The sequence below is a fragment of the Macaca fascicularis genome, chromosome 7, assembly GCF_037993035.2.
Source record: "Macaca fascicularis isolate 582-1 chromosome 7, T2T-MFA8v1.1".
NCBI classification, from domain to species: domain Eukaryota; kingdom Metazoa; phylum Chordata; class Mammalia; order Primates; family Cercopithecidae; genus Macaca; species Macaca fascicularis.
Window position 1 is genome coordinate 77808965 of NC_088381.1, and position 12883 is coordinate 77821847.

The 12883-nt window shown below is 53.0% G+C and overlaps 1 protein-coding gene and 1 pseudogene across 7 annotated transcripts in view; both read right to left on the reverse strand.

Annotated features, from left to right (window-relative positions):
• The window catches only part of RGMA (repulsive guidance molecule BMP co-receptor a), a 46212-nt gene that overhangs the window by 12452 nt on the left and 20877 nt on the right, over positions 1-12883 (reverse strand). The gene's annotated exons all lie outside the window — the stretch shown is intronic.
• Positions 9601-12845, reverse strand: LOC135971917 (Y-box-binding protein 2-like; annotated as a pseudogene).

The following is a 12883-nucleotide window of genomic DNA, read 5'->3' on the forward strand; positions in this document are numbered from 1 at the left end:
CGGCGCCCAGGTGTGGCTCTACACTCCAAATGGACAACCCCGCAGGCTCCTGAATTTTAAGTGGACTGGATTTGTGATCGGGATCTGCTATCTCCACAGCCTTCAAAACCGTTCTCAGAGCAGCACCCCTGTTACAGAACTCTGGGGTGTGTGGGGAATTCATGACAGAAATCCTACCCAGGTACTCCGGAAAGGGGTCCCTCACATGCTCCAGGGCTGTGGAGTGGGATCTGGTAGCCCCAGATGAGGCTGTGCTGGGTGGCCTGGCGGGCCAGGGCTTCTGCAATTCTACCAAGTTCCCAGGAGAGGCCCATGCTGCTGGTCCGCGGCCCACTTTGAGTAGTGAGGCTTCAGAGTTGGTTCACCTTCTTTTCAGCAATCACAAGGGGCCAAGCTAGAGCCTGATGGAGTCCGGCCAGCCTGGAGTGTGTGAAGGCGCATTTCCCCAGGATGTGGAGGCGGCCGGTGGCGAAGGTTCAGAGAAGGGGGCTGCAGGCAGAGGGGTGGTGAGAGGCAGACAGCCCCCCAGGAGCAAACAGCAGGGATGTGGCTGCCTTAGCCCTGATGCAGAGCGGCTAAGAAGTGCCTGAGACAAGGCCCTTTCACTTCTCCATTCCACATGGGCACCTTCTCCCGTTCCTCTCCTCCTCCCAGAGCCCACCCACTCTAAGAACAAGACCACCCCTCACCCAGCAGGCGTAGCTGTCTGCCTGCCACTCAAAGATGGTGGCAGAGGTCACTCTCTGGAACCCTTGCACCCAGGAACCAGGGTCCCCGTCTCCCCCACTCCTCTGTAGGCTTCAGGATCCTGGTGGTGGGGTGAGCTCCTTGCCTCACTATTCCCTCCAAGTTCTGCCAGCCCCAGCTCTGGGTGGGCTGGGGGCCAGCACAGGCCCTGAAGGGAGGTGTCTGGTTCAAAGTCCCACTCTGTCCCTTTCCAGTAGTTTCGGGAACTTGACTCAGCCTCAGTTTCCTTAACTGTCAAGTAGAGACTGTGTCCACCTTAAAGTGTCGCTGAGGATATGAAGAGATGTACATGGCGTGCCTTGAGCCCCAGGGGCATCCAACAAACAGGGTCCCGACAAAGGCCACAGTGAGGGATAATGCTTGCAGCCCTGGGAGGTCAGACGTTAGAAGTCATGGGCTTCTGAGACGGGAAGGGCACTGGAGGGAGCCTCCCCTCCCTGAAGCTCCAGCAGACGTGGCATCTCTCCTCTTCCCTCCTTCCCCAGGGTAGGCCCTGCTGGGACTCACTCTCAGGGCACAGTGGATTCCACCTGGATCCAGGTTCCCCAACTCCTGGCAGCTCCTTCAATCCACTGACTGCCCAGGATCAGTCAACCGTCATGACTGTTGAGGGGGCCTCGCTTCCCATGGGCACCAGGTGGCTTTACCCCACTGCCTCACTCACCCCCAGGGAGAGCGCTATAGACTGAACTTTGTCCCCCTAAATGTGTAGGTTGAAGTCCTAACCCCTTATGGGATGACATTTGGGAGGTAATTAGGTTTAGATGAGGTCATGAGAGTGGAGCCCCCATGACAGGGTTGGTACCCTTAAAATAAAGACACTTGGAAGAACGCTAAGCATTCTCTCTCCCTGCCCCCCTCCCACCTCCTGCCATGTGAGGATATAATGAGAAATCCACAGTCTGAGAGCCAGGAGGAGGGCCCTCTCTCCAGAACCGGACTATGCTGGTACCGGATCTAGGACTTCCCACCTCTAGAACGCTGAGAAAATAAATGTCCGTTGTTTAAGCCTCCTAGGCTGGGGTATTTTCTTATGGTGGCCAAGCTGAAGAGACAGTCATAGAGGGAAACTTGGCCGCCTCCCTCCTCTCCTTCCTGCACCCTCCCAAGTCACCTCTGCGGAAGCTGCCAGTATCAGTGGAGACATTTGTTTGGCCAGAGACCAAAGGACCAGATTGACTGAACTTCACCTACCCCATTTTCCCATTTCCCGACAAGGACGTGTTTTCGCCCAGGGATTGCTCAGGCCTGGGATGATTCCCTTGGCTCTTCAGAGGGAGGGACTAGGGGGTGGCACATCGAGCTCTCATACCTCTGCTGGGAGACTTCTGTGCCCCACAGCCTGTGTGGTCCAGTCTCCACATCCTTGCTCCTGACAGAGAGCACTTGGTTTCCTGTCACAACCCCTTCCTTCCCCAAATTTTCACGGCATCCTAAAATGCCTCTTCTGCTGAGACATTTTCTGGGAAAAGATGCAGTCAGAAACTGGGTTCTGAAGCACAATTTCAACAGGTTTGCCTTTGTCCTTGTTAATGAGTAAATGAAGAGACCTTGGATTCTATATGAGAAAGAAAAATAAGGATACCTGCAATTTCCCCACCCAGAGAGAACTGGGGAGAATTCAGTGTTTCCAGGCAACAGGTGAGATGTTCTCATGGGGCAGTGCCCAGTGGGAGGGTCTCACCGCAGTGGTGGACCTTACTGTGGTGGGGCAGAGCATCGAGATAAACTCCAGCTCCACCACTCCAGAGCTGTGTGACTGTGGGCAAATTCCCTGACCTTTCTGAGCTACAGAGATGCATGGGCACCTCACCACAGGGGTGTTAAAGGGACTGCAGGCACTAATGTGAGCAAAGCCAGGAGACTTGGGAAGGAAGCTCTGTGACAGCCAGTTTTGTGTTAACTTTGTTTAATCACAATTTATGGGAGAGGCTGAGTTTGACAGCTATTGTGTATCGAGCATTTACTGTGTGCTAGACATTACATATGTCTCCTTAAACCCTTAATACAGACCCAGGACTAACTGATTATCCTCATTCAACAGACAAGGAAACTGAGGCCTAGAGGCATTAAATAGCTCCCCCGCAACCCCACCCCCAGGTACCCTGAAGGGGGCAAGGTGCAAACCACAGCCGTCAGCCCCCAAGCTGCGTTCTCCTCCTCCTTCACACCTCTCGGATTTCCACACACTCCATACCAGGCAACACATAGCTGCTGCAGGGCCACAAAAGATGAACAAAGTCAAGAGTTCTGCCCTTGGGGGCCTCACTGGGGAAGAGGCTGTGCACCTAGGACTGCAGAGGGAGGTGGGGTAGGTACATGGGCTGAGCCTCACCTCAGAAAACAAAACACGATCATGATAATAAAATACCCTGCGCTCCCGGGGCCTGTGCAGGTGACACATTGCTTTCCTGTTGGATCCTCGCTACTGCCCTGATTAGAGGGTAGGAATTTTTATCTTCATTTTGCAGATGCAAACATGGAGGCTTCGGGCGGGAGCAGGCCTGGGTCACACAAGTGGAAGGGCTGGGGCTGAGATGGGCAGGCTTGGAGCTGTTTCTATGCTTTTCAAAACGCCTATGTCACAAGTTCCTCCTCAGGACACCAGCTGAGACTGACCCAGCTCCCCCAAGGCCCAAAAGCATGATGTGGGTCTCCTATGCAGCCACAGACTCATCTGGTCTCAGGATGGTAACCAGATGCCTCATCAATTCTGGGCCCTCCCTGCACAAAGGCCTGTGCGGAGCCTACCAGGAGCAGAGGCTGCTGCCAACTGACCCATCCCGATTTCCTGGGTTTCCCAGGTGCCCCAAACTCTCAGGGAACTTGGATCCAGCTCTGCAGATCTTCCTAAGAGTTTAAGAGGCTTCCTTTCTTCCAAAGCTCAAGGGAATGACTTGGAAAAGGTCACTGACAGTGACCAGCTGGGACAGAATAAAGGGTGCCTGTTCCCCTGTGCCATCTCTCCATGTGGAAAGGCAGCTCTCTGGGAACCATGGGTCCCAGAAATGTGTGTGTGGGGCCTCATTTCCCATGTGAGGGGCTGGGCAGTCCCCACGGGCAGTGACTGGAGTGAGGGGCCCTGACCTCCATGGTCATCCAATCACCTTGCCTCCAATGCACTAAATCACCAACTACAGCCCCCCACCAGAGGTCAGGGACCTGAATGAAACCTGGTCCGGCATCAAAAGCAATAGCTTGGTATCACCTGCCAAAGAGATCTCAGAGGGGCTGATTTTTATGTGCTGTATCTTTATAAAAAGTAAAAGACCCCAATTCCAGGCAATAAACCTTAGACTTTTCTGATGCAAATGTCCATGGAAAGAAGGAAGGAAAGTTTGAGAGCTGAAAAATAGATCTTACAGCAACTCCTGCAAGCGGAAGAGGAAACCTGCTTTTCAGAGCAAGCCACGCTGAACACAGAGCCAGCTGCTCCGCAGAGGGTGAGCTGAGCACACCTGCCCAGTGCTGCAGTCCAGAAAGTGGCCGCTTCTAGCGCTGGAGCCGCCTCTTGATGGATCCAGGACAGCCAATACACACAGAACCAGCGGACTGAAAAACCTAAGAAGTTTCCTGAGCTTCCATTTCTACCCCAGCCCTGAGTGTGTCCTTGGGCAGGGGTCGCCCTCCGGCCCCTTGTTAAGCTTTGCAACCTGGGGTTCGACCTCAGAGACACAGACACAGAGCTTTATGCTCCTTACAAGCATATTATGTGGTATTATGTGCACTACATGTTTTGTTTTGACCCAGGACTCTTGAGGTCTTGAACTTTCAGGATTAGCTACGGTGGGGCAAACAGGAGAATCCAGAAGCCTACAAAGACAGTGGTCTGGCCCTCTCCAGATCCAACAACAGAAAGCCCCTAAATTTGTCTTGGAGCCCCATGGGGTGAGGGACTCGGCTCAAGGGGTGATGCCCAGGCAATGCCTAGAAGACAGAGTGGCTCTCAGACCCGATGGGGGTGGGGTGGGCCCTTGGTGCTCAGGTCGGGACCCCTGGCAACCATCTGACCCATTTGCTCCTGACTCGAGCAATCCAGGCCAGAGCTCACGGCTTCTCTGTGCAATCAAATTTATCAAAGAGCCCTAACAATCACTTTGTGACCAAAAACAATGGTTACTTTTCAAGGCACCCCATGGAATTTTAGAACCTGGGAGCCTGTGGATGCCAGAGGTCACTGGTTTACGCAGCAGGAAATCTCCCTGCAGCACTCCTGCCAGGGCAGGGCTGGCCCCTCCTGCTCTGGACAGCTCCGGCTGTGGATGCATACTGCGGCATCTCAGGGACTTCCCCTGGCCCTTGTCTAGAGTCACATAGGAAAGCGTGAAGTAGGGTGGCTTTGTGATTGTCGAGGATGGCCCCTCGGCTTCCCTGCGCCACCTTCTTGGTCCCTCCAGCTGCTCCTCTCTTTGGCTGTCACTGGACTGTCAGTGTCACCCATCTGCCCTTGCACAGCTCAGGTTCCTCTAGGAAGTGGCTGCTGAGCGGCCTCTTCCCCACTTGCATGTCAATCTCCTGAGGGCTGGGGACCCCCATCTTTGTCCTGGTGTCCATACTCCACACCCAAAGTCTATCAGGAGATTTACTTATTTTTTGACATAGAGTTGCTCTGTCACCCAGGCTGGTGTGCAGTGGTGCAATCTTGGCTCACTGCAACCTCCACCTCCCAGGTTGAAGCAATTCTCCTGCCTCAGCCTCTCGAGTAGCTGGGATTACAGGCGTCCACCACCACGCCTAGCTAATTTTTATACTTTAGTAGAGATGGGGTTTCCATGTTGCCCAGACTCGGTCTTGAACTTCTGAGCTCAGGTGAGCCACTTGCCTCGGCCTCCCAGAGTGCTGGGATTACCGGCGTGAGCCACCATTCCTGGCCCCCTATCAGAGATTTGATGCCTTTTTAAACCTCCCACCCAGGACCCTGTGCCTGGGAGATGCACTTGCCCCACAACCCACATAAATGTATGTAGGTGACATTTCACTCTTTTGGGGAGGTGGGCTCCAGACTGCCTTCCTCATGGACTGAGATAAGGTAGAGAGAAAGAAAAATCACAGCCACACAGCACGTCTGACTTAGTTCTTTTCCTTTCAATAACAACCTAGCACCTCTGAGAATCAGAAAGATAGGGCAGGGGGCTTGGAGCACCAGCTGCACCAACGCAGGCAGGATGAAAATATTTATGCACCAATGAGGCTCTAGCTGCTTTCAGAGACCTCCTTTGAACTGTTAATCAAGCCCAATCTTTCAGAATAATAGCCTGATTATTACTGCCCTGTTTGCATGACAAAGAAGCCCAATAAGACTTATTTTGCAGTGCACAAGGGGGTGTGAAGGATCGACCCTGAGAAAGGAGTCCTAGGAATGCAGTGAGCCGCTGCAGAGCCTGAACCCAGGAATAAAGACAATGCAATTTGCCACCAAGAAAAGCTCAATAGACCAATAAATTACCCGTGTGCAAAGGGATTAGATCAGGTTTCAGTTACTGTGTAGGAGGGGTGGGGTGAGCCGGAGAGGGAAAAGACCTGCCCTCTCTTAAAGGGGTAAGGCTCATTTTGAGTGCAAGCCCCAGGGTCAAGCTGTTTTTGTCTAACTCTGTGGCCTGCGTGGTAACAGCCTGAGTTCAATTACTTGCTCCAAGTTCTGGACCCTTGTATGTGCCGGGCACTGTGATTAATGCTGTTTCTGGAACAAACCCCAGTTAATCTCTGTGCTCAGGTAGGGTCAATCACATAAACTTCTAGAACACAAAGCAAACATGTTTCATCTGAACACTTAACAGCAACAAAGGTTTAAGAATGGAAGTATGAGAGGGTATCAGGGAAGTAGCGTTTCAACAAGGTTCTGAATTTGACGGGTGATGCAGGGCAAAGATCCAACAACAGGGGCCTCCAGAACAATTGAGCTTGGCAGGAGGTGACATGCTGGCTGGTCAGAGTGTAGTCAGGAGTTTGGGGTCAGACAGAGAAACCTAGAGTGCCACCTGTGCCCATTAGGAAGCAAATGTCACTCAGCCTCAAACCACTTTGCTCTGTGGTGCAGGGATTCTGCAAACCCCATCTCTATAGTCGCTGGGTTCCCTGGTACATTTCCCCATGAGGAGACACTAGATAGAGAAGGGAAGATGGGAGGCAGGAGACAGGTTTACCTGCCATCCCCAAGGCTGTTTCTCCCACCACTGCCCAGCAACGGCCCTTCTTCCCCATCAGGGTCCCGGGCCCTCCTCCAAGCTTGCCTTCCTTCTGTCCCTCTGGCTGCAGGGGTTGAAACTGCTTCCGCCACTCTCTGTCTTAGTGGCTTCTCTTTGCCCTTTCAGTCTTCCCATGCCCATAACAATGTCCTACATGAAGTTCCCTCTGCGGAAACATCCCGGGTGGGTTTTGCTTTTCTGATTGGACCCTGGCACGCCAGCCTAAGGATTTCTACCTTTTTCCAATAGATGGCAGGGAGCCCCTGAAGCATTTTCAGTGAGCACCCAGGGCATGATCAGAACACTATTTTAGGAAGCAGTGTAACTGAAGAGGCGATGGCTTCCATTAGGATGGAGGAGGGAAGGGAGGGAGAGCAGTTTAAAAGAGAAATCACTGCCAGTGCCTGTGGAGACACTAGCCTTGAAGCCTCAGACCTCCCATGTCCCCTTCCTCACTGTCCACCTCACCTGAGCAGCAGATGCTGAGATGCCCTTCTTAGCAACATGCCACGTCCCCCGTTCAAAGGAGGTGGAGGAGGGAGCACTGAGCCAGGGGGCCGGCCAGTTCACACCCACTGAGACTCAAGCTGCCACCCCTCTCCACCCTCTCCTGTCCTTTGTGCCTCAGTGCTGGATCTCACAGGGGACAGTAACAGACGGACCTACCACCCATATGTGGCAAACTCTGGCCAGAGCAGTATTCAGGAGTCTTCTTGAGTTGAGATGTCTGAGGCTGCCTGTTTGTGTCACTCCTGCAGGAATTTCACTCTGTCATCCTGGTGTAAACATCCAGGTGTTTGGCATCAGATACCGAAAGGAACACACCCAGGTGAGCGCTGGATTTTTCACCAGGTGCAGTAGACCCTACCTTTAACCTACAAGCAGCCAGAATGTGTCACCTTTTCTAAAAGGCATTCCTCCCTGAGTCTAGCTCAAGAATGTCCCAGGGAACCTGTGACTCCAATGTGGCTCCACCCTTTGAATCCACTGGAAATTTTCTAGGAGGTTTGCTCTAGAAACCAGCCACAGGAGAAAGAGGGAGCTTCTCAGAAAACCTTAGTTAACTGTGGAGGTGGCGGGGGCGGTGGTCAGTTCGGGTGCTGGGGTCGTGGAGGGGTAACTCACAGCCACATAAGCAAGGGCAAAAGTGGCCGAATGCCACTCACGGAGCTCAGGCAGGAGGTACTGCCTGTGTCACATCCAGCCAGGGCTGCCCTGCCCCAGCCTCACTCATACCAAGTGGCTGCACGAAACCACACTGTGTGGCAAGGGAAAGGGTACACCTCAGCTTTCCAAACTGCCCTCCCATCCCTCAGTTCCTCCTGGGGCCATGTGGAGGCAGACCATGGGCAAGTAGGATGGTGTGAGAGTGTGGTGTTCACCCTCTGGCCCAAGGTCACAAACAGCTTGAGTGGGGGGGCTGATAGCTTCTCTAGGCAAGAGGGGCCCTAGGCCGGCAAGAGCTGGACACAGGATTCCATGCCAGCACCATCCTGTCTCAGGGCAGAGTTAGATAAGCTACTCCGAGTTCCACAAGGTAGGTGATTATAGGCGGACATAACTTTCCAGATGTAAATAATGCTTGCAGGTGAGCACTTTGGTCCTCCAGCTTTGAGGCATAACTCCTTTTCCTGAATCTAGGGCTGGCGCTGCCTCTAGTGACCCTGGGCTCCTCCGCTTAGCCTGCGGGTCTAAATGCCTTTGAAGTGGTTTTTCTCCTTCAATGCTGCCGGCAGGCAGGCCTTCCTCCTTCACCTTCTGTGTACAGGGGAAATGCAAATGCATGCCAGCTGGGCTCCTGCCCAGCCTGTGCACACACATGTGTGGGGCTGTGTTCATGTGGCATTTCTTAGCACAGGGAGCAACAATGGGCTTCCTTCTGCGGGGACCTCAGTGCAGACGCATCACTAATCGGTGTCTGGGTATTCTGCCGGCTGCAGTGAAGTGGTGCACAAAATGAATAAATAGGCAAAACCCAACAGACATAAATCTGACTTGGGAAAATGTGCACAATGACAACTCTGCCAACTTGTCTTCCTGTGACTGGGTGGTATCGTCCTCTTTAGAATGCTATGCCATGGTGAGCAAGAGGCAGAGGGCCTTTGGGAGGAGGCAAAAATCCTAGATCCTTGGAAAATGCATATCCTCATCATACCCCCGAAGTCTATTTCTTCTCCCCCATCCCAAGTCTTCTTTACCACACAGTACAGAGTCCAATATACTACACGGTACGTTGCTTTTTTTGTTTTTTTGTTGTTGTTTTTTTTTAAGATGGAGTCTTGCTCTGTTGCCCAGGCTGGAGTGCAGTGGTGTGATCTCGACTCACTGCAAGCTCCGCCTCCCGGGTTCAAACAATTCTTCTGCCTCAGCCTCCTGAGTAGCAGGGATTACAGGCGCACGCCACAATGCCCAGCTAATTTTTTGTATTTTTTTTTTCCAAGACCACAGGAAAGCCTGCTTTTGTTTTTACTGGAGGCTCAGGTGGCACATGACAGATCAGAAAATGGCTTCAGAGGTTGGGGGCCGAGAGAAAACAAAAATAAACTTGGGGAGGGAGGGAAGAAAAACAGGAGGGGTTAAGAGCTGGCTGGTTCCTTCTCAGCCTGAGTTAGGGGAGGGGGTTGGTATCTCTGAACAGTAAGGATGGCTCCCTTCCTTCAACCCTTGATAAGGGAAGGAAAAAAAAGCAAAAGGCTGTTGCTTTGACTTTCCTGAGTCTCAAGGAAAAGGTGAAAAGATGGTGTTTTGATACCATGAATTGTGGGAAACGGGGAGCAGGGTACTGGGTAGGGTACAAGTCAGTTGGAAAAACTGGTAGATACCAGATGGCAGCTCTGGGTGTCCTTGAGTTGGAACCACTCCAGGATGGTGGTGGTGGGGTCTTCACTGTTGATAGGGGCTGAGGTCTCAGGGGCTGCCCGGGGCGAGGGCCCGCTGCAGTCTCCGCTGGAAGTAGAGTTCAGGGCGGGAACCATCAGCAGGCCCTTGGCTGGGCTTCGTCTCACCTTCCCCACCTTCCGTGGTAGGCTGCCGGGGCGGAAAGGCCTTCAGTACCTGGGCTGGAATTGGGGTCGGGGGACCCGCTCATCTCCCTGCTGTTGGTGCCCCTCCAATGGGGTTCTTTGGGTTCTACCCCGTCAGTGCCCTCTGTAGGCTGCTGCTGGTTGGGGGGCCGAGGGCCTCGCGCAAACTGCCGTCGGTAGAAGGGTGGGGGGCCCCGTCGTCTGGGCCGCTGCCCAGAGTCTTCAGCCCGCTCCCCTTCGCTGCTAGGTTCTGTCCCCCATGAAGGGATCTCTGCCACCATGCGTGGTGGGGCAACTGAGGGAGGCCGGGGGACGAATCGGCGGAACCTACGTCGGCTGGGGGCATAATGACTGCCCTTCACGGGCACCTCCCCAGGCCCGGTTACATTAGCGGCTTCTGTGCCCTTCTCTCCTTCCACGACATCAAATTCCACAGTCTGCCCATCACCAACGCTGCGCACAAACTTCCCGGGGTTCTTTTAATAGCTGTCTGGTGAACAAAAACATCTTCTTTGGTGTCATGCCTGTTGATGAATCCGTAACCATTCCGGACGTCGAACCACATGACAGTGCCCAGGACTCGGGTTGCCAGCACCTGCTTGTCCGCCTGACTCCGGGCGCGGGGGTCTGGGGGGCAGGGTGGGTGGGGGGCGCGAGGGCCAGGCGCCAAGGGGGTCCCCGCAGCGGGCCTAGGCGGCTCCGCCCCCACCGCCGCTGCCCACCCCACCGCCTGCTTTCTGCGACTCCCCTGCGGGCACTGGTACCACCACCGCTACCACCCCGGGCACCGTCGCCACGGGGACGGCTGTCGCCACCGCTGCCGCCTCCACCTCGCTCATCCTGCCGGGTCCAGTACCGGCCCCCACCACCACAGCCGCCACCGCCCAGTTTTTTGTATTTTTGGTAGAGACAGGTTGGCCAGGCTGGTCTTAAACTCCTGACCTCAAGTGATCCACCGAGCCTGGCACTACATGGCAAATTTAATGACCCATTTATCCAAAATCTGTGCATGGGAAAAGGGCAGGAGTCTGGGTTCTACTTCTGGCTCTGCCATGCAACTAGCTGTGTGTGCAATGTGGGCAAAACCTCTCCGACCCTGTGTTTTCTCATCAGTGAAATGGGAATGATGATCCTCATGGGAAGGTCCTTAAGGCATTTAGCAGAAGGCTTGCTACACTGTGGCCACTCAATCAAAAGAGCTTTAAAAATTATTACTCTCCTTCAAATGATCCTACTTTGTAGAGAAGAATATAAAGGTATTATATCTTGAAAGATGTTTGTGAAATGTTCATTAGTGACAGCTGTCTGTGGGAGGTTGGATTTTGGGTTATTTTTATTTTATTACTTATCCCTTTCAGCCTTCAGAGTTAAAAATGAGTACTGTTTTTATAACCAGAAAAAATTATTTTGGAAAAAAACTTGAGTATCTGGAAAAAGGAAAAAAAAAAATCCTGTGGTCTTTGCCCATTGAGCAAAACCCAAAACAAACAGAAACGCACACAAAACCCCAAGGGCCCTGTAGTTCCCAGGACTATGTGGGTGTGCTTGGGGTGGGTGGAGAAAAGAAGGGCATATAGAAACAGAAATGAGGTTCCTGCTTTTATAAACAGAACTGGTGCTTTACAAGAGGACAAAAACGTAAGGCCCATGAGGCACCAAGCCCAGGAGGTAGCTCAGGTGTCAGCAACCAAGGTGACAGGTGCCCCTGGCATCGGGGGTCTGCACTGGACCCCTGAAAATGGCACTGAGCTTGGAGTGGTAAAACTGGGCAGTGCCCAGAGCAATGCCTTAGAGCAGCCAGGTGTGGTGGGGTGGTATATGGGGAGTCAAGGTGGGAGGAAAGAGGTGACCTAGGGCTTGAGGATGTACTTGAAGCCTTGGAAATGAGCTTGGGAAAAGTGGGGGACCAGGAGTCAGAGGCCCTCCCTTCTGATGCTCCAAAGCAGGCCATGAGAGGCCATGAGCTCCTGGGCAGGAGTTTCAGAGTGATTCATTTGGCACCATGGCGAGGATCGGGGGAGGCAGGCAGGTCCTAAGCCTGTCCACTGTTGCAATGGCAGCAAGGTCCTAAGCCTGTCTACTGTTGCAATGGCAGCAAAGACAGAGGGAACAGGCAGGACCAGGAGGAGGAAGGACCCACAGCCCCAGGTGCTTAGACTACATGGAGAGGCCCACTTCACACCCAGGACTTCACAGATCTGGACAGGGGAGTCCCTAACAGACACAGGCTAGGCATGAGTCCAGGGGACAGGAGAGGATAAAACTAGGGTTTTATCTAACTGTCCTGGTGTGCCAGGGACTGAGGATAGTTCTCAGGACATACAACCTCCAGTTTTAAAACTAGGAAAGTCCTGGGCAAACTGGGATAAGTTTGCTACCTTTGAAGAAATACTACCTTCAATTTAAGGCTAGTTGCATTTTTGCCAAGCAGCAAACAGCATGGGCCCCCTAACTGCTACTCAACCAACACCTAAAGCTGGGGTTCTCTGCCCAGTTCTAGGCCTCGCACATTCCACCAAAGACAAAATCTCTAACAGGAACTACACTCCCCTCAACAAATAAACTGGTCCCCACCTTCAGCCTCTTATCTTCCAAGACCTCCTCTTCCCCATCTCATAGAGTGGCCTTATCTGTGCCCACAGATCACCTCTTCCCAGCTCCCATCCTCTGAGCGCTGGAGTGACTACTAGCAATTTCTCCAACTTTGCAAAGACCTTTCCCTTCTTCAGATCACAAGACCGGAGATCCTTTCCCTTTCTCCTCAATTCACCCTCAGGGCATAGTGACTGACCATCTGTAGAATTTTATGTGTGTGCTCTCCCTAGAAGCCAGTGCTCTGTTCTGCAGATGCCTTCACACACTGGTTGCGAGCTGGCTAATTCTTGCCACTGAACATCAACTCCAAATTCACCTTTTAAAGCCTAACCC